Genomic DNA, 26732 nt, shown 5'->3' with positions numbered 1-26732 from the left:
CAGTCAGGAATATTGTTAAAACAGACAGGTGTTCAGGATTTGTTGTGCATTTGCTAGGAAGAGTCTAATTAAAGAATATCTATAAAGTATTTTTACAGTACAAAGACTGCCAGATTTGGAAAGGCTTCCAAACTAATCCAATGTAGGTAGATAGGCTCAAAAAATTCAGTGACTGGACAAGCTCTTGAATGCTGCTGTACTTGAAAGCTTGAAGAGATTTACTTTGGAACCATTACAAAGTGCTTAGAAATTCTGACATCATGTTTAGCAGAGGGGAAATCAAGGAAGAATGTTTGATTGACTCATGAACTGAATCTCTGTCACCCTTGTTTGTAAGGCAGGCCACTAGTCATGAACATACAATAAAGGTTTCCATGGTCTCAGGATTGAAGTGTGTCATTAGTATATAACTTTCAAGATTGTAAATGTATTCCTGTAGGAAGAAACTATCTATTTCCCCAGACTTGCTGGCAGGATTAGACTGACTTTAGCACCATATATGTATTTTAAAAATCCACTGCAAAATATTCAGGAATAATGTTCCACAGAGAACACTGCAAAGGAGATTTTTCTTAAACATATGGCAGAAAGCATATTAGCATTAATAACTTCTATGACATTTCCCCCTCCTCCCATCCTTGAAATTGCTGTGAGGCAAATACACAGTGTAAGTGAAAATCTAGAAGAGAAGAAAGAAGTAGGAGTTGCAAACGAGGGCTGGAATTCGATATCCAAGGGTTGTTGAGTACCAGGGTTTTTTCTTAAAAACATGACTATTTTTCAGTTGCTCTTGCAATAAATATTCTTGAAATTCAGAAAGTCCTAAGTCAAGTTATGAACCAATGAAGGGATTTTTGGGTGTATTTGCACATCTGTGTTATTAGTCTACTAATAAAATTCTTGTGAATGGGATTTTTAACTTTCCTATCTCTGTCACAGAACCACTTTGGAAGGTTATATAATTGCAAACTGCCTCATGTACCCATATGCAAAATTAGAATAATAGTGCATCCTTTTCATTATCTGTAGAAGTTGTGAGCAATCTGGGGAGGAATCTGGGTCTGTTAATGCTGGGTCTGTTAATCTGCTACCCAAGACATCTGTGTCCACTGCTAACAATAAAAAGCTCCAGACATTTGTAATCTTGGAACATCTGAGCACAGAGTGTAGGAAGTGTAAGAAACCATTTTTATGCTTTCTTGTAGTCTTTGTGATCCTCCAGGGAGGCCCAATAAAGCTATAAGCATAATTATTAAAAGTTATTACATTAAAAAAAAAAGGAGATATCAGATTTCGTGTCCCTCCTCGGTCTCTATTATCAGCAATGTGATGACCCTAATTTCACATACGTTATTACGTCCCTGCACTGATCTGTATGTTGTTTTATACAGTCATGAGCTTCTATTACAGAAAGCATGGTAAGGAAATGTAGCAAGTTTTCCTGCACCAAAATCTTGATAACTAAGTTTCAGAAAAAGAGCAATCAGAATCCCAAGAGATGTCATCAACTTTGTTTCTTTGCCTGATTGAAACCTCAGCTGCACCAGTCCTATTGCTGTCCTGCCTCCCTGTCTTCACCATTTTTCGCCTGAGATGAGACCTCTGTGTGATGCCCCAAATCCATTCTGACTGCATGTGCTCCTGCAGTTTGGAGTTTAGAGCAGTCTAAATGGGAGTGATCAGCTCAAATTTTTGTGTCAGATTGATGATAACTTGCGATTTCATAGAATAAATGGCAGGATGATTTTTTTAGACAAAAGGCGAACAGCCAATCACATGCCAGGTAGGTTGCACAAGTTTTCAAGCCTTCACTAATAAATGTGCTATGAATGAAAACCTTCTACTTTGTGAAACTGTCAGAAAAACAATAAGAATCAGTGATTATAGCATACTTTTTCAATATTATCACATTAATGGAGGCAAATAAAACAACTGAAGCAGTTTAACCACTCTGTTCTGTTTTTCAGTCATGCTATCGGCATGTAGTTCTATTAGAGTTTACCAACTCAGAGAGCCACTGAGATTTATCATTTGGGCTTTTATAACCAGAACAAAGTGGATCTCATTGAAGTGAAGAAAATAAGCAGATCCTAATAGTAATTTCAGATGGCAAAACAGTCAAGCAGCATTCAGCTTTAAAGTTCATGGTCCTCTATGCTGAGGTCTTTAAACAAGAAGAAGACAGTCAAATTATCACCTCATCAAGACCCAGAGAAAGCACATCATATAGACTGAATGGTCCAATCCAGGTATGCAAGAGAAAATGCTGCAGACATAGCAGAGCCTTCTTGATTCCTTGTGAAGGGTCCTAGGTGCCATGGTCTGAAGCTGGAACAGATTTCAGAATGTGCTATCACTGCTCAGAGACAATCCAGGCAGCAGGTGATGAGTGGAGAAGTACAGTCAAAAAACTACAGAATGTTGGATTTTCCTGTTTTAAATTATTCTGTAGCACTTCAGTGTACCAGCCTCCTCCCCTGCATTGGTGTTTGGATCCAGCATTGACATTAAGTTCATCATAAAGAAATTTTGGGAATTTTGCATTTCTTACCATGCTGACACTTATTGAGCTATTTATCTTTAATTTCTATTCTACTGACAGCACCAAAAGCATATTTTTCATAAATATTGTTATTAGCTATTTAGGTTTTAAGAAAAATTATGTAGCTCTTCTCCATCATGGTATTAAATTGAAGTTCCTTAACAGTCTGTAGTACAAAAGTTAAAATAAAATAGTGTCAAAAATGCTAATTTCTTTGAAATGTTTCTACAGTCAAGCCCTTATAAGAAGAGTGTCTGTTCAGCAGTGATTTTCATTTTAAAGATAATTTCTTTACAAGTTTTCAAAACAATTGTTTTTCACTATTAAAAGGAATATGAAATTTTAAAAGCAGAATAAAAAGATGATTTAGAATGAGGACCAAGAGATGGAGTTTCAATTTGAGAGTGTTTTTTAAAATAAAGATAAAAAGGGCTATACAGTTCTCCTGATTTTACTCATTCTCAAATAAAAGCATGAAGTTGATGCAGAGAGACAAAATAAGTTTTACCCACAAGACACCAGTTTATTTATTATACATAATACCTTACATAAGCAAATCCAGATCACCACATTTTTCAAGCTTTTCACATGAGTAGGTGAATTGTGGTCCTGTTGTAACCATCCCTCAAAGAGATCAGACTTCACAGGTCTTGGACTAATTTTCACAGAGGGCAAACCAGAAGGACATCAGCAACCAACATAAACACTTAATAAGCCTTAACTAGCCTCAAGCAGCCACAGAGAAACTGGCTTTGTTTTCTGAGTTGTAATGATAGCAAGGTGGCAGACATCTGTTTACATCCAGTGTTGGAGGATTCCCCTTAAATGCAAGCTCAGATTGGCCTGTGACAGACTGATCTGGCACTACAGAGCACTGCACTCTTTTTCCTCTTTTTTAGGTAAATTTAACCAAAACCAAATGCATTCTCCCCAGTATTCAAAAACAGCTCTAGCCCTAAAGCTGTTATGGCTCCATTCAAAGTTTCATAGCCTATGCCAGTCTGTGTAAAGAGATTGACAAGAAAAGGACTTATCAAAAGTATAATTTAAGTGAATTAATAGCAGCAAGTACTCTTTGCTCTTATGTGTTTTCCCCTATGACTTTCATGTTCTTTTGAGAGCTCAAAGAAAGCCTGGACACACCTACTTATGCCCTGGACACTGTTTTTAGAAAGAATTTGGAACATGGAAACTGACCCATACCCTCACTAACTTCTGTGCTCAAAGACTTCAGGACTTCTAGTGAGAAGTCCTTCAAAGAGCTCTTGACTTCTGGCCTGCAGCTCTGATGATACCATGGTTCACACCTCCCAGGGAGGACTCTTCCTGGATGGCATTTAGCATTTTTCTTTTTCCCTTAACTTACCTATAAGGAGCAAATTCTGCAGATCAACAAACACCTTTTACCACTCACACATCTCCACTTATTCTTTCCATCAATGTGTGCAGACCAGCTCCTCTGGAGTGTATTTGATAATAGTGTGTCACAGGCAATTCTGATCCATAAAAAGACCTAGAGAACAGCATATTCAGAAATTACTACAACCCACCCACACACCATTACACATTTTCCAAATTTCAGGCCTCATTTCCATGCTTTTTTTTTATTTTTTTTTTTTTCAGGAGAACTGTAACCATTAGGTATATATGTAAATCATAGCTGTCAAATCTCCTGTCATAATAATGGCACCGGTGGGTGTCCAATATTCACCTCAGTTGAGGTGTTGCTCCTGGAATATTCCTCACAAGAGGAAATAAATGTCTTGAAAATGCAGATTTAAGAAATTTCAGTTGATCAAAATTCAGCTACCAAAAATAGCATTTTGGAACGTAAATTCTCCTGAAGACTGTACTCACACTGAGATAATTTGTCATTACTACCCTTCATCTGATGGCAAACTTCTCCTTAAGTATTTTAAAGAGTTCCACAACAGATGGGTAATACTACTGCATGATCAAAAATGTAGTGTTAAAAAGTGATATTTTTTGCATTTAATTTTTATATAAGATTGGTGTATTTAATATTGTCAAATTAAATGTCATATCTGGTGGATAAAAATGTTTTTCTTCCTTAGAAACAACTCTTAAAGAGAAAAACAGTGAGGATTCTCCTGACCTGTATATGAATGACATTTCCTGTTTTATTAGAAATGTGAACTGTCTGAAAAAGGTCTAAACAAATAAAATTGTTTAATTCTTGCATAGTAATACTAATATGATAAAAATCAAATCTAGCAAAAACCAAGTCATCACAGAATGTTTTGAATTCAGCAAAAGAGCATTTTCTGATATTCTGCAAAGAAATGCCTGCAAAAAAAATCTGACAAGTTACACAAACTGCACCCTATTAAAAGGAATCTAGCATAAAGAAATCTAGCAAAAAATTACCTGTTTTGTAAATTTTGCTAGAGGTTCTTACAGGTTCTGCACATATTCTTTCCTCCAAAGATTAGTCTCTAATACTGATTTTGTTTCTTTCTATGTCACTAGCTCTGATACCCTAATAGATAGAGAACAGCTCATGTGAACCTTCCCAAACCTCACAATTCACCTCCAAACTAAAATAACAATAGTGCTTGAAAAAGAAATGAAAAGCCAACCACAGCCCTCCTGTATACACTGTGAAAGAGTAACAATTCTCTGTCAATTCCTTCTTTTTTTTTTTTTTTTTTCAATCTCACCAGACCACCAGATATAAAACTCATTCTATCCTAGTATTTATATTACTACTAAAACTGAACCTCTCCAACTTCTTGGAAGAGAACCTATTTTCTACCTTACCTGATATCTTTGAAAATTGCAGGAGAAAGTTCTGGAAGAAAATGCACTTTTTAAGTGCTTTTAAAATAAGCAGAAGTGTAAAGCTCATTGAAGACAGGACATAGCAGAAGATAGCTTTTGTCAGTAGTTCTACAAATCATCCAAACTGTAGTTTTCAAACAAAATATCAACTTTTGCAACTCATTTATGACCATCTTAAAGTGTCTTGGACTTCTTATTCCTCTTCTTCACTGCTCCTGGATTGGGATGAAAAAGCCAAGAACCTCATTGCTTTCTACAGATGCTGGCACAAAATTTCAGCAGAGTGGAACCATGTAAACAGTGCAACCCCTTGGGCTTCCAGGCATGACACAACTGCTGCAAGAGGCTGTAGACAGGCACTGTTGGGTAGATGAACGAAATCTGTCATTTTAAAAATAGCATGTGTAACACTGAAAATGGGTTTAAGATAGAGGGGGACCTTAAAGAAAAAAAAATAAGAAGTTGGTAATTTGTCCCATCAACTGCTTTACTCAACTGATAGGCAAAATCTTTCTCTGCTTTTACAGAAAATGAGGAGAATATCAGTATTCTCCAGGTGGGATGACACTGCAAACAAGTATGTGCAAGGTTTCCTCTGTAGCACGTGTGCACAGGCATGGACACTGAGTGCTTAAGGTGCATCAGGGATGACAAAACACAGATGATACAACAACATGTTTACTTCTTCACAGGCAAAAATGTCTATGGTTCCTTCAATTCTCTCTCTTTGAAATAAACTAGGGCACCAGCGTGTATCCCGAAGCCAAATACAGCAAAAGTCTAATATTTTGAATTGTCAGCCTATTCAGAATGACTCTGAGCAAAACCAAGGGAAAACACAGAAGATAAAATAATTTCTCTGAGAATGTTAGTTCCACATGCCACACAAAATAAGGATGAGAAAGAAACTAGGTAGAGACATGTAATGTAAGATACTGTGTGAATGGAAAATTGAAGGGGGTGCTAATTTAATTTCTTCTGAAATAAATCTTTGTGTGCTGTGGGGAGATGCAATGCCAGGTCACAAACCACCACCAAAACCTCTACAACCAAAACACCCCAGAAGCACTAGTCATGTGAAAAGAAATAATTTAAAATAACAAAGTCTTTTACATTTATATAGTCATTTTTATCCCATAGGAGTCAGAAACTCTTGACAAATTTAAACATCCACACCAATTTATATGCAGAAAACCTCTTCCACTGCTGAAACAGATAATTTTCATAAACAGCAATATTTAAGTCAGAAAGCAAAGCAAGTTACTTCATCTAAATGAATCCACAGAGGAAATCCTATTTCTTTCTTTCTTTTGTGATAGTGTAGAAGGTCTGGCAGAAGAGGAAAGAGTTAGATTCTGATCTAATTGAACAAGTTCTAGCTTTAATTCTTTATTTATTGTGATTTCCATCTGAAGAAACCTGACATGCAAAACTCATCTGGACATGATCCTGCTCTAGTTCATGTTGCCTGAGCTGGTGGGTTGGGCCAGTAAATGACCTCTGGATATTCCTTTAAACCTAAATAATTATGTGACTTTACACCAAACATTTCTTGTTTGTCACATGGAAGCAATCATACAATTTCATCATAAAATACCTACCTGACTATTTACTCTTGATCTGAGAGAAGTCCCAAATAAAAGGTTTAAAACTGATAAAGTGTCAGATTAAGGACTGGGGAAATATTTTTCCTATAGTGAAATCAGGGACTCAGCCTTATGGAAAAGAATTTTCTTTGGCAAACAATATTGGGATTTTCCTCCATGGAAAACTGTGGAAAAGGCCAGCTTCTGGTCTGACAGTCTGGCCAGCTTGTAATGCAGAGACTCTAAAATCCTTGATCTGGTGGCTGGGATTGCAGAGTATATCCATCTGCAGCATTTGCTCTTAACCCATATTCCAGACCTGGAAATCCTGTTGTGCAAGAGACCTCAGCAGCCCTTCCAAGGGCACTGTGTCTCTAACAGCCATCATGGAATGTCTCTGTTGCACAGAAAGACAAAGCTTTCACAAGCAGAAGTTTATGAAAGGTCTAAGGTAAATGGTCACCCATCCTGAGCTAAACTTAAAAAGCTAATATTTTTGAAGTTATTAGAGAAGCTGGCAAAAAGCTCAGATAAAGTACTCAAGCTCCCAGGAGTATTTTATCAACACACAATGTTCAGTGATGAATACAAAGCAGATGCTTCAGAGACTGAAGTTCCCAATAAAAAATATTTAGCTGATTTTACATGTGGGGGAGGCAAAGAGCAAATCCCAGAAAAATTATTCAGAGAACCTGAAACAATTAAGTGCCTGGCTAATTATCCTGGAATAAAATAACTCCTGAAAACTAACAGTGTGTTGGGCATATTGAAAATAAACTTATCTGAAATCCATAGTGGGAAGAAAACAACACAGAATTAAAATTTAAATCTTGATAAATACATACATACACACACATGCACACACACTGTCCTGACATTTAAAGGGCAATGCTTAGCCAGCTGTGTTTCTATTTTCCTTCATAATTCACAAAAATATGATCCAGGCTAATAATAACACATAGATAAATGCCTTCTTTCTGTATTGCTGTGCTTTAGAAAAAGTTTTCTTAAGATAACCATACCAAATCTCCAGGTGTTGGCCAGGTTGGATTGATGTTGGAACAGAGGAAAACACTCTTCACCATCATTGTTGAGAAACAAATATCATCAGTGTCTGGCTGAGTATTGAGGTTTACAGAATAACTGAGAATGTATTTTTCTATAAACAATTGGTTGAACTACAAAGAACAACTATGTAATTTTACTTAGCTGAGCAATAATTTGGGTCTCCACAAGGTTCTGTTGCTCCACACAAGAAAAAGCCATATTTCAAAGTGTTATTGAGGTTTTATGCAATGGACTAGCACCCGAAATGTTGGTGAATAAGAAGAAATCTTCATAATGAAACTATATGTGAAGTTGCCTGGGGAAACTTGCAGCGAAGGCACCAGCCTATAGCAGGAGCTAAAATGTGTATTGACAAAGTATATTTGCAAAGTCTCAGAATAAAGGTCTGCTTAGAGAGAAAAGCAAATAACAGTCCTAAGTTTTAAACCAAACTTTCTCAAAAGTTTGTCTGATAACTATTATCCTGTCATTTTTCTATAGATTATTTCATGCATGTGACCTTGATATCTCCCTGGATCAGCTCCTAACCACTCAGAATTCAATCGTGCTCCAAAGCTTGGTGGAACCCTTGAGGACTACACTTTTTGCAACAGCATGGGAGCATTCAAGGGAGATGCACCACTGGCTGAGGGAAGTGGCATTTGAGTTCAGTTTTTCTTATATTACCAAAAATTACACAGGGAAGAGCTCAAAGAGAAGGTCTTGTAGTTTCACAGCAGGACTCCCAGAAACCCTTGGATAAGATAACAGTGTGAAATGAAGAGCTGAAGCAGTAGGGACCTCATCACAAAGGTAAAGTCTGCATCCTGACTCAGTGAAACATATAATCTTCTTCTGTTTGTTAAAACAAAACAGTGCTAAAATACATTTTGGAGATCAGATTTTCTGCAGCTCCCTGATGAAAGAAACATGGCAATAAACCTGTTGTGAGATGGTGAGTTGCTCAGCCATGTGAAAATGAGCACAGATCCAGACTGTAATATTTGATGATCAATTTGGTGCTTGTTTATTTTCTTTTTCTTTGTGTTATTGTACTTCCATGGTATTCCTTGGACCAATCCATATTCTTTACACAGAACCATAATGCCTGAGGCTTGTAACTATATGACCTCTCTCAGTACAGTCATAAATCTTGCATTTAGTTGTCCTTTCTCAGCTTTGAGTTGTCTTCTGTGTCACGTAAACTTCACTTTCTCAAACACCTCCTGCAGACTTGGAAGGGATTGAGATTTTTCTTGGGTTTTTTTCCCTTCTGGGCATTGCGCTTAGTGGTGGGTTTCTTTATCCTCCTGCTGCTACAAAGAAAGCACACAGATCATTTTGAAGAGCCAACATCTGTTGCCAGCAGGGGTAAGGTTGCCATGTTCTGGTGACTCCCTCTCCCTGCAAAGGGACTTTCGTTTGCAGTAAACTCTGGTATTGTGCCAGCACCAGGTACTAGAGGGCACCTCAAAAACTACTCACCCACTGCACCAGGACTCAGAGGAGGAGTTTTCCTTGAGGAACCTAAGGTATTAATAACTTCTGATGTTGCTCCCTGAAACACCATGGAGCACTCACTGCCTGGCTAGCCTCCTTGTCGTGACCATGCCTCAAAGCAGCCTGTGCAGAGACATTTTAATATTTGTACCAGCAGGCTTGGTATGGGCTGTTCTGGAATTTTTACTCTGCATGACACATCAGCATCTAACACCCCTTCAATTAAACTGCTTGTTTGTTTGTTTTGTTTTTTCATCTAAATCTGATTGTTGAATAATAAACATCATTTGCACTAACCACACAAACTGGGTGCCTGCAGGTTTTAGAAAGTGAAAATTACTGTGAGTGAGGAGCAATGGATTATTATTTGTGTTCTATTATAATTAATTACTTTGCACAGCTGGGAACCATGTTGTAAGTCTTAGGTGTTTGCAAGAATGAATGGCCTTGTAAAATGTAGCTGGCAGCTAAATCCACTCTTGACATCCATGCTCGTTTTTGGTGCTCTCAGTGCTGGATAGATGTGCCTGCCAAAGGCTCTCATAGGCCCATTAGTGTCTGGAGTGGCTGTGCTCTTAAAAAGACATTTTTATTGCTCTCTGCCCTTTGAGTCATAGTAGCTACAGACACCTGGGATATGCTTAATACACACAAACAGCTAGGATGAGCCAGACAAACAGTCCTTGCAAAAACCACACATTACATATATTGATAATCACACACCAGAAGCCATTTGTTGAAACACAATTATTTTTCAGATCCCTTTCTTAGCCCACTGGCATAATTCAGGACCCCACGTGGCTATTCATGTAAAGAATCATTTAATCTCCATTTTAGTTTGTGAAGGAATAATGAAAAGAGAGGTGATCATAAAATAAATTTTCTGCCATTATTTTTTCCGCAGTTGAAGTCATTCAGTCCCAATAAGACAGAGCTGGAAATAACCTCTGAGGCTTTGATTAGCCCACAAAGGAGTGCCACTATCAGGAAGCTGATTGTAAAGAATTTGAAAAGGCCCCAGTGCCTTCTATGGGACTATGTAAAGTTGGCATGGCCAATGGGTCTGGCAGCCAGTGGGGAGACAGGGACAAAGAACCTCTGGAGAGCAGGTGGGGCCTGAGCATCCTATTATCCACTACAGCTCCCATGGATGACTGGAGAAGTGGAAGATGTCCATCACTGCTCATTCTTTTGGGAACATTTTGATGTTTTCTGCCACAGTACAAGATACCTGGGTTTGATTCTTAGAGCAAGGACAATAAACATAAATATGGTACAGTTACCAAGCTCCAGGTAAGGCATTGCAGAAACTGCTGTGACAGAATTTATGTTTACTTGAAAAAAAATTGCATTATGTAGTCATTCAAATGTAGGATATATTTTTCTTCCATGATGACTGCTTTCTCCTTCTAAGGGTCCCATCTCAGCAAAGTTTTAAGGGAAGGGTTTAAGAGAGAGAGAAGGCAAAGACACAAAGGAACTGGAAGTCATTCATCTCTTTCAAAAATATACCTGATTTTAGACAATGATGATTAATAACTATGTAGGTTTGCTGTTCAAAATAAAATGCAATTAATTTATTTGGGAGTGAACTGTAACTTAGTCTATTATTTCCTCCCCAGAGACAGCCTGCTGTCTCATGACCAGCTGAAAGGTCTATCAGGTTACAGAAGCAAGGTTTAACCAACCAAGAAAACAACATTAAACCTATGTTTATATTTCAGTTGTCAGAAAACTTCATACAGACCTTTAAAACTAAAGGCCATCAAAAGGTATACTGCATGTTCCAATAGAGACATGAATGATAGCTTTTGACAGGCCATATATGCAGTGTGGGAAGATATTTTATGTGCAGTCTGAAGTATGAGTCATTGGGAAAATAAAAACATAGGACAGTGAAAAAGAATCATCATCAAAGCAATTCCACTGCGGAAAATGAAGGTAGTAGGAGCAGTCAGTGTCATGAAGGCTTGAGTGCCTTTGTACATGAGAGGAGAAAGATCAGCTAGGGATTACAATATGTTTGAGTGCATTGAAGAAATATTATGAACATGCACAATGCAAAGTGAAGGTGGACAAATGTCTCTGATGGCTAAAAACTGATTCAAACTTGCTGTCAGTCAAGTGGAAGAAAAGAACTAGTTTCTTCTAGATTTTGATCCAAATTAAATATAAAACGTCCCTTGGTATGGCCTTTCTTAAGAATGCCTGGCTGAAGAATAAAGATTAATTTATTTAAAATTAATATTAGTATTTAAAATTAATATTTAAAGAAGACAAACCAAAGGTCAGATGTGATAGGATTTGTTGATCCAATTCACTGAACTTTTGGGTCATAAAGGCAAGCATATTGTGTTATTGAGTGGTACTGTTTTATAGGAAGTTCACCACCGAGATATTATATTCACTGATTTCACGATAAAAGATTTAAATGCATGCATGGACACATTGACCTCAAGAAGTCTTGACAACACTGGTGTCAAGTGCTCAAAGAAATAGAAATTATTAATTTGCCAAAAGTAATTCTATCAAGAAAGAACTTTCTTGTTGGCCTCGCCCTTCAGCATCCAGAACGCTTTGTGCTCTGTGATTTCTCTGCAGGGTGCACTGAAATGCCTCCCTTGCTCATGGCTGTCTATTGATGGGGTAACAAGGCAAAGGGTTCGACCTACATTTCATCCTCATTTGTTTGTAACGTTGAACCCAGAGATCACAGTGGGGAAAAGACTGTTATACCTGGAGTCAGTACTGGAAATAGAGTTAGAAAAAAGCTACCAAGTGCATTGGTCTTGACACCTTCACAAAAATAATTCTTTCCAGGAGAATGTTGCTGTTCCATGGAAGAAAACGTTATATGAAATTAGGGATTAGGTTCAGTTCACCCAAATTTGTGTAGCTGCTCTGCAGATGTTACCTGAGTTTTCTGGGCTCCTATAATAGTGATCTTGGGGTGCAACTCATCTGCTTAAAAAGGAATGTGGGGTTTTATAGGATAAGGTAAATTCCTTCCTGAATTATGAGCATATAAATTTGGAAACACTAGTTTCTACAAACTGATCCCAAGATCTGCTTTTTCCACTAGACTGAGATGGAGAAGTACAATTATTCTAGCTAATACAGTGATATTTCAGGCAATATAGAAAAGTTTTTAAGACTTGGGCAACATTATTTCCTTGCATAAGAACCTAAATGAGCCTTACTCCAGAGCCTTAGTCAGTGCAGTCAGCTAAAGATTTGAGCAGAAGGTGCAATGTAAGGACTAGAGGCCATGAACACCCTTGTCATGTGCATGCAATAGATTTTTTTTTTTCTTTTGAGTAATTATCAGGCATAAAAAATTCCTCAAAATTACAGAGGTTCAGAGAAGCACCTCTAGGGCTCTACAGAATTAGTAGTTGCTATGAGTAAAACTAATCAGATTAGCATAATTTAATTCAGATAAACTCTTATTTAAAGGGTCTGTGGGAAGACAGTGCCTTTCAGTTTCACCCACAAAGCTAAAGCATGGTGCTAATAACACCAAGGTGGCAGGTTTGATCCCCATATGAGCCATTCACTTAAGAGCTGGACTTGATGGTCCTTCTGGGTCCCTCAGAACTATGACTGTCCCAACTCAGACTATGCTGTGATTCTCTGAGCTCATGGAGATGTGTACCACACCCAGACAAACCCAGAGTCTATGGAAGGCGAATATATTGGTGGCAGAGGGATATGAAAATAGGGATGGGCAGTTAGTGTCCAATATTTGAACAGAGTGCCACCACAACCTCTGGCAAGGGCCTCTCTGGCACATGGCCCAAGACAGATTAGACGAAAACTTCTGTACAAGCCCTACCCCTCCAGCAGATGGGATTTCATAGATGCTTATTGCACTGAGTGCCTAGTTGAAGCCTTATGTGAGTAAAAATCAACCCATTAATGTTTTCTATTACAGGCAAAGAAACATCTGAACATAATGAAATCTAGCACTCAGAGGATTGAGGGAAAAAAAACAGAAAAAATATTCCCAGTCAGCTGGTGCTGCTGTTACATATAGTCTGTACAACTACAAAACAGCTCACTATATGTGCTAGAAGGGGCAAATAGCCCTAATGACAGTTTGTAGGACTTTTCACAGAAGAAATCCCACTCATGGCTCTACAGGTTGTGTTACCAGCAGCCAACCTGCTCTGACCAAACAGAGTCAAGTCTTTCAGGGCAATTTCTTCATGTGTTCAGAAGCAGTAGTGATGAGTCTGCATACAAGAGCTGCTCTTTTCTTGGGAGGAGAAGATAGAGAAGATAAGGAATGTGCTGACAGCTTTAGAAAGTCTGACTGCGAGACCATTTGGGATGTGAGGGATGGTCACACCTGAGCACTGCCTGAACGTCCTTGGGTACTGCAGCAACCAGTTTGATACCCAGCATGTGGTATCTCTGAGTATCTCCCAAAACAGGGAAAACTAGAAGAGAATATGTGGAGACAGAGAACATCCTGAAGAACATTTAGAACAGCAAAGGCTTGTGCAGTCAAGAGAAGTTTATGGAAAAGGGAATTACAGAAACACAAACGCATCTTTTAGCTTCTTCCTACCAGCTGCTAATTGCTGCACTGGGTCAGCTCCACTTGGACTGACCAGGCTCGGTGGTCCTGCCTGTTGGGAACTGGGTTTCTGTCCACTGAAAGAAACTTGCACTGATGGGTGGGTGCTTGAGATGGTTGGGGCAGGGGGAGGAAGTGGCCAGGCCCCAGGGAAGGAGGGTGTCTGGTGGCACTCCTCTGGTTTTTGAGAGTTTCTCTCAGAGAGACAGAGATACCACAAGAAGAGAGGCAGGTGAAGGGGGGGCTGGCACAGCTGGGGGCTCTCACTCGTTCTCGGCTTTCAGAGGAAGGCGGCTGAGCTGCTGCTTGGAGAAAGGAATTTCGCTACCACTGCTATAACCCCGCCAGGAGCTGCCTTTTCTCTGCTGCTGGGCCCTGCTCCCCATGTCCTGCTGGGACATCCCACAGCTCCAGCTATGGCTGCGGAGATTCTGATACATCTCGTCCACTGACCCGGGATTTCTGCTCTTCCCTGCCGTTCCAGCCTGCTGCTGCCAAGAGTCCTGCTAGGGCACCGGGATCAACTTCCCCAGGGGATTTTGTGAAGCAAAGCCTCTCTTCCATCCCATCCCTTCCAATCCAAGCAAAGCCTCTCTTCCATCCCTTCCCTTCCCTTCCCTTCCCTTCCCTTCCCTTCCCTTCCCGTCTCCGCCAAGCAGCCATTGCCAGGTGCGCCCCGACCCTGCGCCACAGCGCCCCCTGCTGCTGCGGGGGAATCGCCACACCCGCCCTGCCCGCCATGGGCCAGCAGCGCCCCTGCTGGCTGTGCCCGGAACTGCACCAGCGGGGAAAGCGCCGCAGCCGAAAGGCTGGGATGGGCTCCTGGCTCTGTTTGGTGTTGATGCTGTGGTTGTCGTTGTTTTGTTTGCCTTGTTATACATACTAGTAAAGAACTGTTATTCCTATTCTAATATATTTTTGCCTGAGAGCCCCTTAATTTCAAAAGTATAATGCTGAGGGAGCGGGTTTATATTCTCTATTCCAAGGGAGTCTCCTGCCTTCCCTAGCAGACACCTGTTTTTCTAACCAAGACACTGCCCCACTCTGCTTTTGCAAGAAAAGCTATGCTTCAGTTCAAAAAAACAGGAAAGAGAGGAGCAGAAATGGAAAGCAAAGCCCGTTCTTGATATCCAATGTAGGAAGAGGAAAAAAAAACAAAAAGAGAGAAGAAAAAGGAAATATCAAATAAAGAACCAAAGGAATCAGCGGGGGGAAAGAACCTTCAAACAACCACTGGAAATATGAATTCTGCCAGAAAGGACTGCAGCAGCAGCTGCTTTATTGCTTATTTTGTTTCTGAAAGAGCCTGCCAAGGATTCAGATGAAGATTCGCTATAAAAACTTGAAGCTGAGGGAAGTCTGACATTTTCCTACGAATGACAGGTTAAAGTTATGACAGAAGAGAGCTTTTATTTTCCTTGTATGTTCCACATTTAAGTCTTACTTGATTGCCCCTGGCTAGTACTTTGCACACAGACACTGATAAATCTGAGCTCCAAAAGCAATATTATGCGCTACTCAGACATGCAGCACAGATGCAACTGCTTAGCTGACTGTTACCTGTAAAACCTAATTAAAATCAATAAAGACTTGTAGCTGGAGGTCCATGTTTTATCAGAGCATGAAAATGAGACTAAACTCCCAATAACAGTGCTTTGTTTTTCCATTTATCTTTGCAGATATCTTACAGTAGCCTGTGAACAACCTTCACTTCAGGGTATTTACACTATACCTGACCAAAGTTTATCTGTCAGCCCTGTAGGAATACTAGCATAGTTAACATTTTCTTCAACTCTAAATCTGCCACAGGATTAATCCTTTGCTCTTTCGTGAAAAGAAGAAAAGTAGTTTTAGGCTAATATCACTGTTAAACTCTGTGATAAGCTTTCTAATAGAATGGCTGTGACACCCAGCAGCTTGACTTTCATCCAGAAAGTTTTAGCTTAAAAAAACAATTGTCTTTTCCCAGAAAAAGAAAAAAAAAAAAAAGCCCGAAACAGTGCCTTTAAAGAGGTCTACAGGAAGAAAAGCCAGAATCTGAAAGAGGATCTGTTGGCCTGCTTCTTCACAGCCAACATTCCTGTCAGGAATTTCTCAAGCTGTGAAAGATCCAGAGTCCAAATCTATGGTTTGAGATGATGCATCTGGCTGGTACTTCTTTATTTCTCTTTCTTTAAAATACCAAACTTTGGTCAAATACAGAATTCTTAGGTGATATCACTGATAGTTATCATACTAGTGTTCACTAGAGTCAAATTCCTGTTTTACCACAAAACAAAAATTGTACCAAAAAAAAAAAAAAAAAAAAAAAAAAAAACCAGTTGGGGATCAAAATTTTACCAAAAAAAAAAAAAAAAAAAAAGAAAAGCCAGTTTGAGTCTTTTTACCCAGTCCTCCATGTTCAAGGTTTCTAAGCATTATGGAAAACTTTTAAAACAGAAATATTAGCAGTGTTGTCCTGCAATGTCTCTGAAGATCTTTGACATCAAGAAGCATATAAGAGAACTTCATTTTCCATGTAGTTTTGCACATTATAAGTTCTCCAACAGCAACAGATTAGCTTTTTTTTACTTTCTCAACTGTAGTCAGCCTTCTCCATCACCAAGAAACAGCAACCAACTTGTAAAGGCTCCAAGTCCATGTCCCTACAAAATCAGTTGAAGATTTCCTTGCCAATGAAGGGGATTTAACATAAACAGGCTCATGTAGCTCTGGTCCTGCTTCTAGTACTTAGTATTGGATGTCATAAGAACACACATCTTGTGGATAAATCTGAAAATCTCCCTCTGCCCATTTATATTTGATAGGAAATCTACTCATCTATTTTGTGAGAACATCAGACTGCTGGGTTTATGAATTACGAAAAATTAAAGGCAAAACAACCCAATGTTGCCTGTGTGCTGTTAAGAGAACAGTACAGTTTCCTTAATTTTTCCTTCAACAACTCACTGTCTACTAATGGTGTACTTCTTAAGTGGCAATATAAAATTGAAATGAAAGTATAATTCCACCAATAATGTCATCAATATTTTGATTTTGATTTCTTAATATTAAACAGAAAAGTTGGGACCAAGAATTTGCTGATTCTTCTTGTTGATTTATTTGTTATGATATCTTTTTTATTTCTGCACTACAGATGCAAAGTTGCAAAGATCTGTATTTTATATTATTTTGAGGTGGGGCTATTGGTTGCACCAGAAGTCCCAGGCTCTGTATGACTTTTAAGACCAGAATGATTTGATATGGAAGCAAAGAGTCAAATGAGTTTCCAGTTTCCCAGCCCTGTGTCCAGAATACTCAGCCACTGCTATGCACTCTGTATTTAGACAGTAAGACCACCAGATCTACAACAATTAACACACCTGGCATTTAGCACTGCTTTAAATTTTGAAAGGGGAAGGGCAAAAAAACCCCAAACCTGAAGCTTTTACTCTGAGCACAATTTTGGATATATTTCTAAAACTGTGGCAATGGAATCAATTTTCTCTTAAGGGTGTGCAATCATACTCACAGATAATGATCGCTTTTGGCTTTGATTCATTATTCTGACAAGGATTTAGCCATGTCAAAAAATAAAAAATTATGTGAGTTGAAAATACTTATTAATTTTTTTACCCATTACTGTGGTACCAAATCCTTGAGAGAATAGTGATTTCTGAGCTATACCAGTTGTTTGTGTTTTCTTCCTTTTTGCAGCTGTTTATTTTATCTTCCTCAGGTAGTTTTTGAGCTTTTATACTATCCCTTTATTTATCAGAACTCTATACCTGTTTTTGATATGTAGACATAACCACAGGCTCCCCTAACCTTGTCTCATGTTCCTGTGTTGTATGAATTATTCAGAAAGTTTAGCTTTTGAAGTGGTCAGTAATTACATAACTTAACATCAAGATAAAAGACAGAGAAAGAACATGAAGACACATCGCAGAACAAATTTTCTATTCTTCAGGTACAGCCTTAGTATATAAATTCTAGAGATGATGTGTAATTAAATAAGTATCTTTAATGTACTCTGCAGCATTCTACATTTTCAGAGTTCAAGGTTTCCCCCCTGCTGCCTAAGGAGCACTTATCTTCTCATTTCCCTTATCCCCTTGCCTACCTTTTGAACTGTTCTTGTGGTTAGTAAATCCTTAAAACACTGGATTACAAGACCTAAGAATGTAAGAAATGTCAATCATACATGTTTAGGTCAATAACAGATCTGTCTAAGACACTGCAGATAGAGGCACTGTTTCATGAGAAGACAAAAGCCTGGCCTCTCTCCATAGATTCTTTCAGCACTTAAAATGGTTCTGCTGGCATGTTAGGGTTGGGATTTATCTTCATATTCTTAATTTAATATTTGTTTTGTATATGTAGTCCATGAATTTACATTCTTTTAAATATTCTGGTATGGTTTATCTCCAGTACATCCTATAGCAGCAAGTCACAGAAATACTTCTTTTAAACCATTTTTAAGTTAATCTCCTGGAAGTTTCAGCAAGTGCTCTCTGGTTCTAACATTGCAGGATTTGGAGGGAAGCAGTTCTACATTTTTCTCTGACTGTGTGATGGTTTTTTTTTTTGGAGTTCAGCACTATGCAAGCTTTGTTTAGATTCTTTTTCTTAGGATACACTGGCTTTGTCTACACCAACACTCATCTGTCACCTTTTTGACCAGTTTTTGGACACCTGATGTAATCCTTAGTCAGTGGTGCAGCTTCTGGTTACCCAAAAGATGTTAATGCCATCCTCACATTTCAAGATATCATGTTTCCCTTTTCAGTCATTGACAAAATAATGAATAAAACTGCTCTCAACACTTATCCAGAGTAGGAACCACTGCTGAGTTTTATCCAGCCTGAAAAGCACTAAGCCCCCTGCTCTGCTCTTCTTGATAATTAACCAACTTTAAATTCATAGAAGGAATTTTCTGCCAAACTCATAACAACTTCATAACCTTAATTAAATTTTGCTGCAGAAACTTATCAGAGGTCTTTTTAAACCCCACATTTCTTAGGTTCACTGGGTCTCCAGTTATACACCTGCTGAAACCATGACAGAGCAGCAGCAGATTGGTGGGACAAGACTCCCCATTCCAGGGGCATTGCTAACCTAATCCCAGCAGTCTGTGCCCTTCATAATCTTCTTTCTTTCCAACTCTCAGAGTTTACTGGTAAGAGAAGTCCCACCTGTAAATAAGACTTATGTTGGAAATCTTGACACAGCTTTTTAGTCTAATACCTCAAGTATATTTCCCTAAAATAAGTGTAGCTCCTCTGACTGGTCTGCTATGAATACATTAAGTACAGGAACTTCCACAGCATCTTTCATTATGAAGAATTTATTGAACTTCTCTGCCTTATCTCTTCTCAGTGCCCCTCTGACATCATAGTCAGTGAACAAGCCCACCAATTTTCACACTAGTTTCCTTTATTTAAATAAAAATTTGATCTCAGAGGAAGCATAATTTGCAAGGTGCTCTTCAGATTTCTTTTAGCTGCCTTGTTTTCCTGCTTTCTCTTGACTTGTCCTGACTTTTCATTCAGTTACACTTACCATTTTTAAATACCAGCCTTTTCCATGGGACAGTGTGCTTGTATTTCATTGAATCATGGAACCATAGAATGGTTTGGGTTGGAAGGGATGTATAAAGACAATGTAGTCCAACCCTCTGCAATGAACAGTGATATCTTCAGCTAAATAAGCTTGCTCAAAACCCCATTCAGCTAGACCTTGAATGTTTCTAGGGATGAAACATCATCAGAAAACTTTAGGGTTCATTTGATGGCACTGTCTGTGCCAGTGATGAAGACACCACTCCTCACTCCTCTCCATCTGGTCACTGAGACATTGTTTTCTTCTCACTGGATGCAGCCATCCAGCCAACTCCTTATCCAAATTCAAGGTCCTGACTTTGTTCTTTGTCTGACCCAGATCCCATAGGAATGCAAACTCCACCAGTGTGTGATCACTGCATTCTAGATAGCCTCCAGGCTTCTCACTGATTAGTTCATTTGTGCTGATTTTTTTACTGTGAAGCTGGTTAGCACTTTTATCAGATTGCTTTGTTTTCACATTTGTAGCAGAGAATTTACCTGTGCTTCAAAATTATTTTTGAGGAGGCATCAGATTGCTTGGAGGCTTATTGTTTGATAGATTTTGTCTTTATTATTCTTTTTATGCTAATTGTGTCATTTTTATGTAGTTCCATAGGTGCTGTATTTGACCTTCCTCTCTTCTGTAGTGTATCTAAACCCATTGTGCTCACTCTTACAGACTGATTTTCCCTTCCTATGCCTTAGATTTGGTCCTTCAAAACCAAATTTAGAATGGGAACCTGTCTTAAGTGCACAGAGACCAATTGTTCTAGGAAACCGTGATTTATTGTGTCTAAAAACTTTATCATATTCCTAAGATATTGACCCAGTCTACTTGCAGATCCTAGAGGATTCCTATAACAGTTTTCTCTTAATCTAACAAAGTCAGTTCTGCCTGTCAAGGGTAAGGATTAATCTTTTGCATTGAGAGCAGGTCAATAACTCCACATATTTCTCACATATTTTACCAGCGCCCCCAGTGAGGCTTTTTTCTGATTTCAAGCTTAACAGTCTTCAAGAAGTTGCAAAAGCTCATCCAAAAAAAAAAAATCAGATGAATAACCTGATTTTCAACACTGGGAAAAGAGTTAAAAATAGCAAGTCTGGGACTCTCTGTTTTAAAAACTGTGCATGGTGCACTCTCAGTAAATGGTTTCCAGGGTCTTCCTCATTTCCAGCAGCATATAGTCGCATGCTAGACATTATAGCTACTCTGCTTCACAGAAGCATTTATTTGTACAAGTCTTTATAAACATCACTTTTGGAACTACTTCCCTTTTTATTGAGAAAAGTATCTTGCTGCTGCTCATTCATTAGCTGGATCTGTGCAGTTCCTTTAATCAGCATTCTCATTTTCAATTAGTTTTTATGATCTATTGACAGAAAGATCATAGTCACAGATCACATTGAAATATAAGTTCTGGGACAATATTAAACAGGAGATCTGTTTTGCTTCATCAGCTGTATTTTAAACTACTTCAATAGGAGAAAATAACTCTTCATCTCTGCCTGTCCCTGAAACAGTTCAAAGAAGTCCTCATGTTACATTCATGCCCTTAGGGAAAATGTCAGAATGTAAGAATATTGTAGAGGATCAATGACTTTCAGAAGGTCAGACAAACCTTTTTCTGTTCCTTTTGCAAAAATTAAAAATAAAAAGTGAAATAATATTTTCATGTAATAAATCTTGGTGTGGTATGGAAAAAGATTATGTTTTATCTGCTGATGTTAGTTTAGTCACACCCAGAACCTCATTCCTGAAGCCACCAAAATTCCCTTTATTTCATTTTGCATCACTAGCAAAACTCTCAATATTTGTCATAGAATAGACTCACAGAATGTGCTGAGTTGGAAGGGATCCACCAAGACCATCGAGTTCTCACCCTATGCAGGACACCTCAAGAGCCACACCATGTGCCTGAGAGCTTTGTCCAAAAGCTTTTTGAACTCTGTCAGACTTGGCTGTGACCACATTCCTGAGAAGTCTGTTTCAGTGCTCAGCCAGCCTTTGGATGAAAAATGCTTTCCTGATACTCAGCTTACGCCTTCCCTGACTCAGCTTCATGCTTGAACTCAGTCACTGGTTGTTAGAGTGAAGAAATCAGTACCTGCTCCTCTGCTTCCCCTTACACAGGAGTTATATCCTGAAATGAGTTCTTCCCTCAGTCTCCTCTTCTCCAGGACCAAACAGACCAAGTGATGCCAGCTGCTCCTCATACAGCTTCCCTTCCAAACCCTTCACCATCCCAACAGCCCTCTGCTGCAAGCTCTCTAAAAGCTTAATGTCTTTCTCATATTGTGGGGCCCAAAAGTGCACACAGGATGTGAGATGAGGCTGCCCCAGAGCAGAGTGGGACAATCCCCTCCCTTGACAGGCTGAAGATGCTGTGCCTAGTGCATTTCCAAATTCTCCTTTGCTATTTGCATCAGTTTATAGGACACATCCTTGACATTATGATTGCTTTTCTGTCAAGATGGGAGATCTCTTCCTCATGTTGCAGGAAGGTTTCTCAGGACCCTATTAATTTGGGACAGTTGTTTTCTGGAAATAATGCTTCAGCATTAGCAACTTCATATTCTCTGTGTTTACCAGGACTCTGTCTGTGTTAATCTGATAATCAGAGACTTTTCTTCTTTAAAAGAGAATAATTCTTTTAAAACTACACAGTAATAATGGATTCATTTGGAATTTGGATTGTGCACACTTTTTGTTCTAGCAGGTGGAATACCTTTCCTCTACAAACCACAAAGAACACATGAAGTAGCTATATGTCAGAAGATAAGGTGGGAGGCAGGTGGTAAATTGTGTTCATATTATTCATCCCAAAATCCCATTCTTGACTAGATTCATTTCACTATGCTTTCACTGCTTAACAGAGGTGCTAGGATGCAGTTCCTCACATCTGTGCCTCAGATGCAGATGCCAATGACTGAACAATCCAGCTCCTGTTAGACTCAACAGGAACATCATCAATGCTGTCAGTGGGTGAGGTTTTTCTGACCAAAGACAGAAAGGGATCATAACCTAGCACTGGCAATCCCTGTTGGCTGTTCATTCACTGTGAAGGGGAGTCCAGCCTGGCCTGCTGGGCTGTGCACCTGCATTGCTCACAGCCATAATGTCTCAAACAAATTTTCCCCACCCACACACTACATGCGCCATCCACTCAAGTCACCAAATGGGGTTGAAAGCTGTATCCAGAAAATTATGCAGGCAATTCCTAGTCACAGTTCCATTCTAAGATTCAGAGCAATGCTTAAACCCTGTCCCAAAATTCAGCTGAATCCAAAGACCATAAACATACCCTGTGTGACCCAAAAAATTTGGGGTTATGATGCACAAACAAGTTATTTAGGCTCAAAGGTACCTGTAAATCAGCTGCTGGCAATATTTTTCCTACTATGCATTCATCCTCAGCAGCACCTACAGTAAACACAGAATAATCTAAGGAAATTTAGCCCCTACAGTAAAAAGGACTCAGCTGCCTTGTGCTTGTTAAAGAGGACCATGTAAAAAAGGCAAGTGGAGGACAGCAGCTGAGTGGCTGATATAATGGATGAGATCAAATGTAAGCATCTTTTACCTGTGTTTAAGTATAAGGTAGTCAACAGGGCTTTGCTTGCTCAGCTCTTCTTAACCTAAAGCAGACCTCCGGACTATGTAAGATAAATTCTTCCCTAAATTTACATATTCCTTCTCCTGGCTGTAAAAGGACTAGGTCACTTAGAGATAGAAATGCACACAGATAGATAGGATTTGCCCCTTTTTGTTCTGCAGCAATTTACTCACACATAATGTAATCCCAAAGTGATATGTGCACATGCCCATTACTTTCCATGAGCTGAGCCAGAGATTAAAATTTTTCTCCTGGTGACAAGTATCTCACTCAGAGAAAGGTGATGGGGCACAGCTGCAATAATGTTTTTTCCACGAGCCTTTTTGTGGTGTACATCTTTTATTCCAAATCTTTTAGAAGAATAACATTTTTACATTAATTAGCACTTGTATTTGTGTATTTATGGAAGCACTTCATAAATTTCACTTTTATTTATGAAAACATTTCATGCTGCTATCAACACTATCCCTGGAAACTTGGATTGTTTGCATTAAAATAAACAAGCAGGAGTTCATTTGAAAATAACAAGGTCTCTGAGCAATTTCATTGTTTGGAAAGAGGGTCATTGCTGAAAGCATTTTCATTGAGGCTGATTAGATAGAGCATGGTTTTTTTTGCTGCAAATATTTTTATTCCAGCAGCAATGATATTAACCATTTAAAGTCTGATGTACAATATGAAGAGAGAAGAATGACAACCAAATTGTTCACTGGGTGCCTCTTTAACCTGCCTGGCACCTTTCTATGAGTTCTTGTGTTTCGACAACGCTCTCAGGAACATGATGTGATTTTTGGGGTGTCCTCCACAGGGCCAGAAGTTGGACTCCATGGTCCTCATGGGTCCCTTCCAAATCAGCTATTCTATGATCCTGTCCACCCTGCCTATGATCACACAAAACACCAGAAACAATTTTTTGGTGGGAAACATACACAGGTGCTGTAGGGCAGCTTTCTTAAGAATGGGACTGTCTCCCACATTCTCCATGCTATATGGATCTAGCTCCAGGGCTGAAAGAAGAGCCATGACAAATTAAGAATTCTAACATTCAGGCTATATGTGTGACTAATCCTTTCTATCCTGCCTATTAACCTCTGTTTGAGGCAGATCAAGTGAATCCTGGCTCAACAGCAGCTGCCACCATTCACACACTGAGCAGCACGTCTCTTGTAAGGTGAAATTTATGGTTGTGTTGAAACACACCAATTTTAGTCATGTACTCAGTCTGCAGCCCATCGCAGTGGCTCTTTCTGAAGAATGTAAAGCGAACCATCTCTTGCAGACAGCCCTGACAGCCCCCATTGCTTTACTTTGGGTGTACAGATGGCTCTGGCTAACCTGAAAATCAGAGAGAAGAGGTCAGGATGTGCAGACATACTCAGGCTAGCTTTGAACTGGCTCAGCTCAGCTTGGGCCAGCCCTGTCAGTGTGTTCCCAGGTGGTGACTTGTCCAGACTGTGCTGCCACAGGTCCCCTCCTGCTGATGACAGTGCAAGTGTGTCCATGCATTCCAGACATACTTTCAATTACTTAATGTACAGGATTGTCTGGACGTCGGAAGAGACCACCCTGACCCAGGCTGGGAATAGGTCAGCACATATTCACAAGTGCAGACAGGAGCTGTGGCAGTGCACTGGGGAGGCACTTTGGAGAGACAGAGAAGAAAGACTGATCACTAGTTTTGTACTTGGCAAGCAGGGCACAGCTTGTCTGCAGATCTCCCCAAGTCACTGTGCACTGTCAGCCAGTGCCTGGGGTCCCCACCTGCCCTGTGCTGTGTGGTGAAGTTGAGCTGACACATCTCACAGATGCCAAGACCCCGCAGTGACAAGTAGAGGATGGGTGGCAGGCAGATGGTAGAATGGGATGACTGGGATGTAGCTCTCCAAATGGTTGCAAGAGCCTTCTCAAAACTTTGACATTTCCTGGTTTCCCTCTTGTGCAGCAGAAACCTCTGGAATATATGCTTTAAGGAAACCACAATTTGATTGACCGGCCAAATCACCACGGAGCACTGTTGTGAAATCATATGGAAGAAGGAAATGTCTGAACTCTCGGTTTCAGTTATTTCGGCAGATGGTTAGAAAGGATTAACATAAGCAGAGAGGTAAGGGCAGAAGTCCTATAGAGATGTGACTCTTCTGGTAAAGAACTAGTGGTGGTAACATAAAAATCCTATCATCTGGAGCTGGACAAATTGGCAGAGAGCACTGGAGCACTTCCTTTCCATCCACCATGCCTGGCATTCCTTGGAACTGGCAGGTTATACCTATGGTCAGGTATCTAGTGGGTGCAACAGGAGTGTATTCTTAAATAACTATTTATTGTAGTATGCTTGCTATGGCCATACTGAACAGCTCAGAAAATCTAGGAGCAAGATATAGGGTCAGCATATCCACTGGCATCTGTGAGTCAGCAAGCTCCTCTGCTGCTTTGAACAGTTATTTAATTTAAACTTGTCTAATTTAATTCTTTTGCTCTCTAGCTGTCAGCTCCTGTCTCTGCAATACCAAAAGGCCAGCCTTCACTGGCCATTAATCCAATTTATGCTACAGCATCACTGCCTTCCTCCCAGGCTGCCCATCATCCAGAGAGGAGTTCCCTGTAAAATTTGCAAAGCTTTAGTGTGTTCATCTTGTGAATGGCTCTGCAGCCAGGCTGCTCGTAAAGCAGCCCAGCCAGAGATGAGGACACCAGTCTGTTCTCTCTGCTGCCTCCCACATTGAACAGGACAGTTTGTCTTTTCCATTGTACCTGTATTGCAAAACCAATATATCCACTCTTGATCTCTCTTTCTCTACAAGAGTCAAACTATTCACAATATAGAGTATGTACATCCTAGTGAGCAGGCGTGACAGCAAATTCCTGTGCTGAGGAGACTATTTTTCTGCTCTTTGATTAGGATCATACGTCTTGATTCCTCATAAGGACATCTGAGCCTTCATAGACATTACTATCTATAATAATGTCACAAATTATTTGACCTGTGGCTGTCATTTTCAACATAAGTGAGGGTATTGCTCTAAGTGCCTGTGGTTTGCTACAGTTTTTCACCTGTCTTACAAGATCATATCCTAGTACATTTAGAAGAATGAAGACATTAAAGCAAACCATGGCTTTTTCTCCACTCATTCTCTGGTCTTTAACCATTGAAGTACCAGCTAGATTAGCACAGTCACTCTTAAATTATCCTTAAATAGTCTTAAGTCAAGAGGAGAATTGGATGTTAAATATCAGTTCACCACATGACTGGAGCTCAGGTTGGCTATAAACATAATGGATTTCAGTAGAGTTACCTCAAATATACAAAAGCACAGCCAAGAGCTTAATTTGATCTTAAATAACATTTCAAAAGACTCATCAGAGCAGTGGCTGGGTTTTCAATAGCAGCACTTAACCACATTTCAGCTATGCAGTGTCATTAGTGTTCAGTGGGAAGGCTCAGGTGCAATTTGTCTCACTGCTTTCAAGTAAGAA

Source organism: Onychostruthus taczanowskii, unplaced genomic scaffold (genome assembly GCF_017590055.1).
Source record: "Onychostruthus taczanowskii isolate IOZ18803 unplaced genomic scaffold, ASM1759005v1 scaffold27, whole genome shotgun sequence".
In the NCBI taxonomy this organism is placed as follows: domain Eukaryota; kingdom Metazoa; phylum Chordata; class Aves; order Passeriformes; family Passeridae; genus Onychostruthus; species Onychostruthus taczanowskii.
This window is presented reverse-complemented; position numbering follows the sequence as displayed.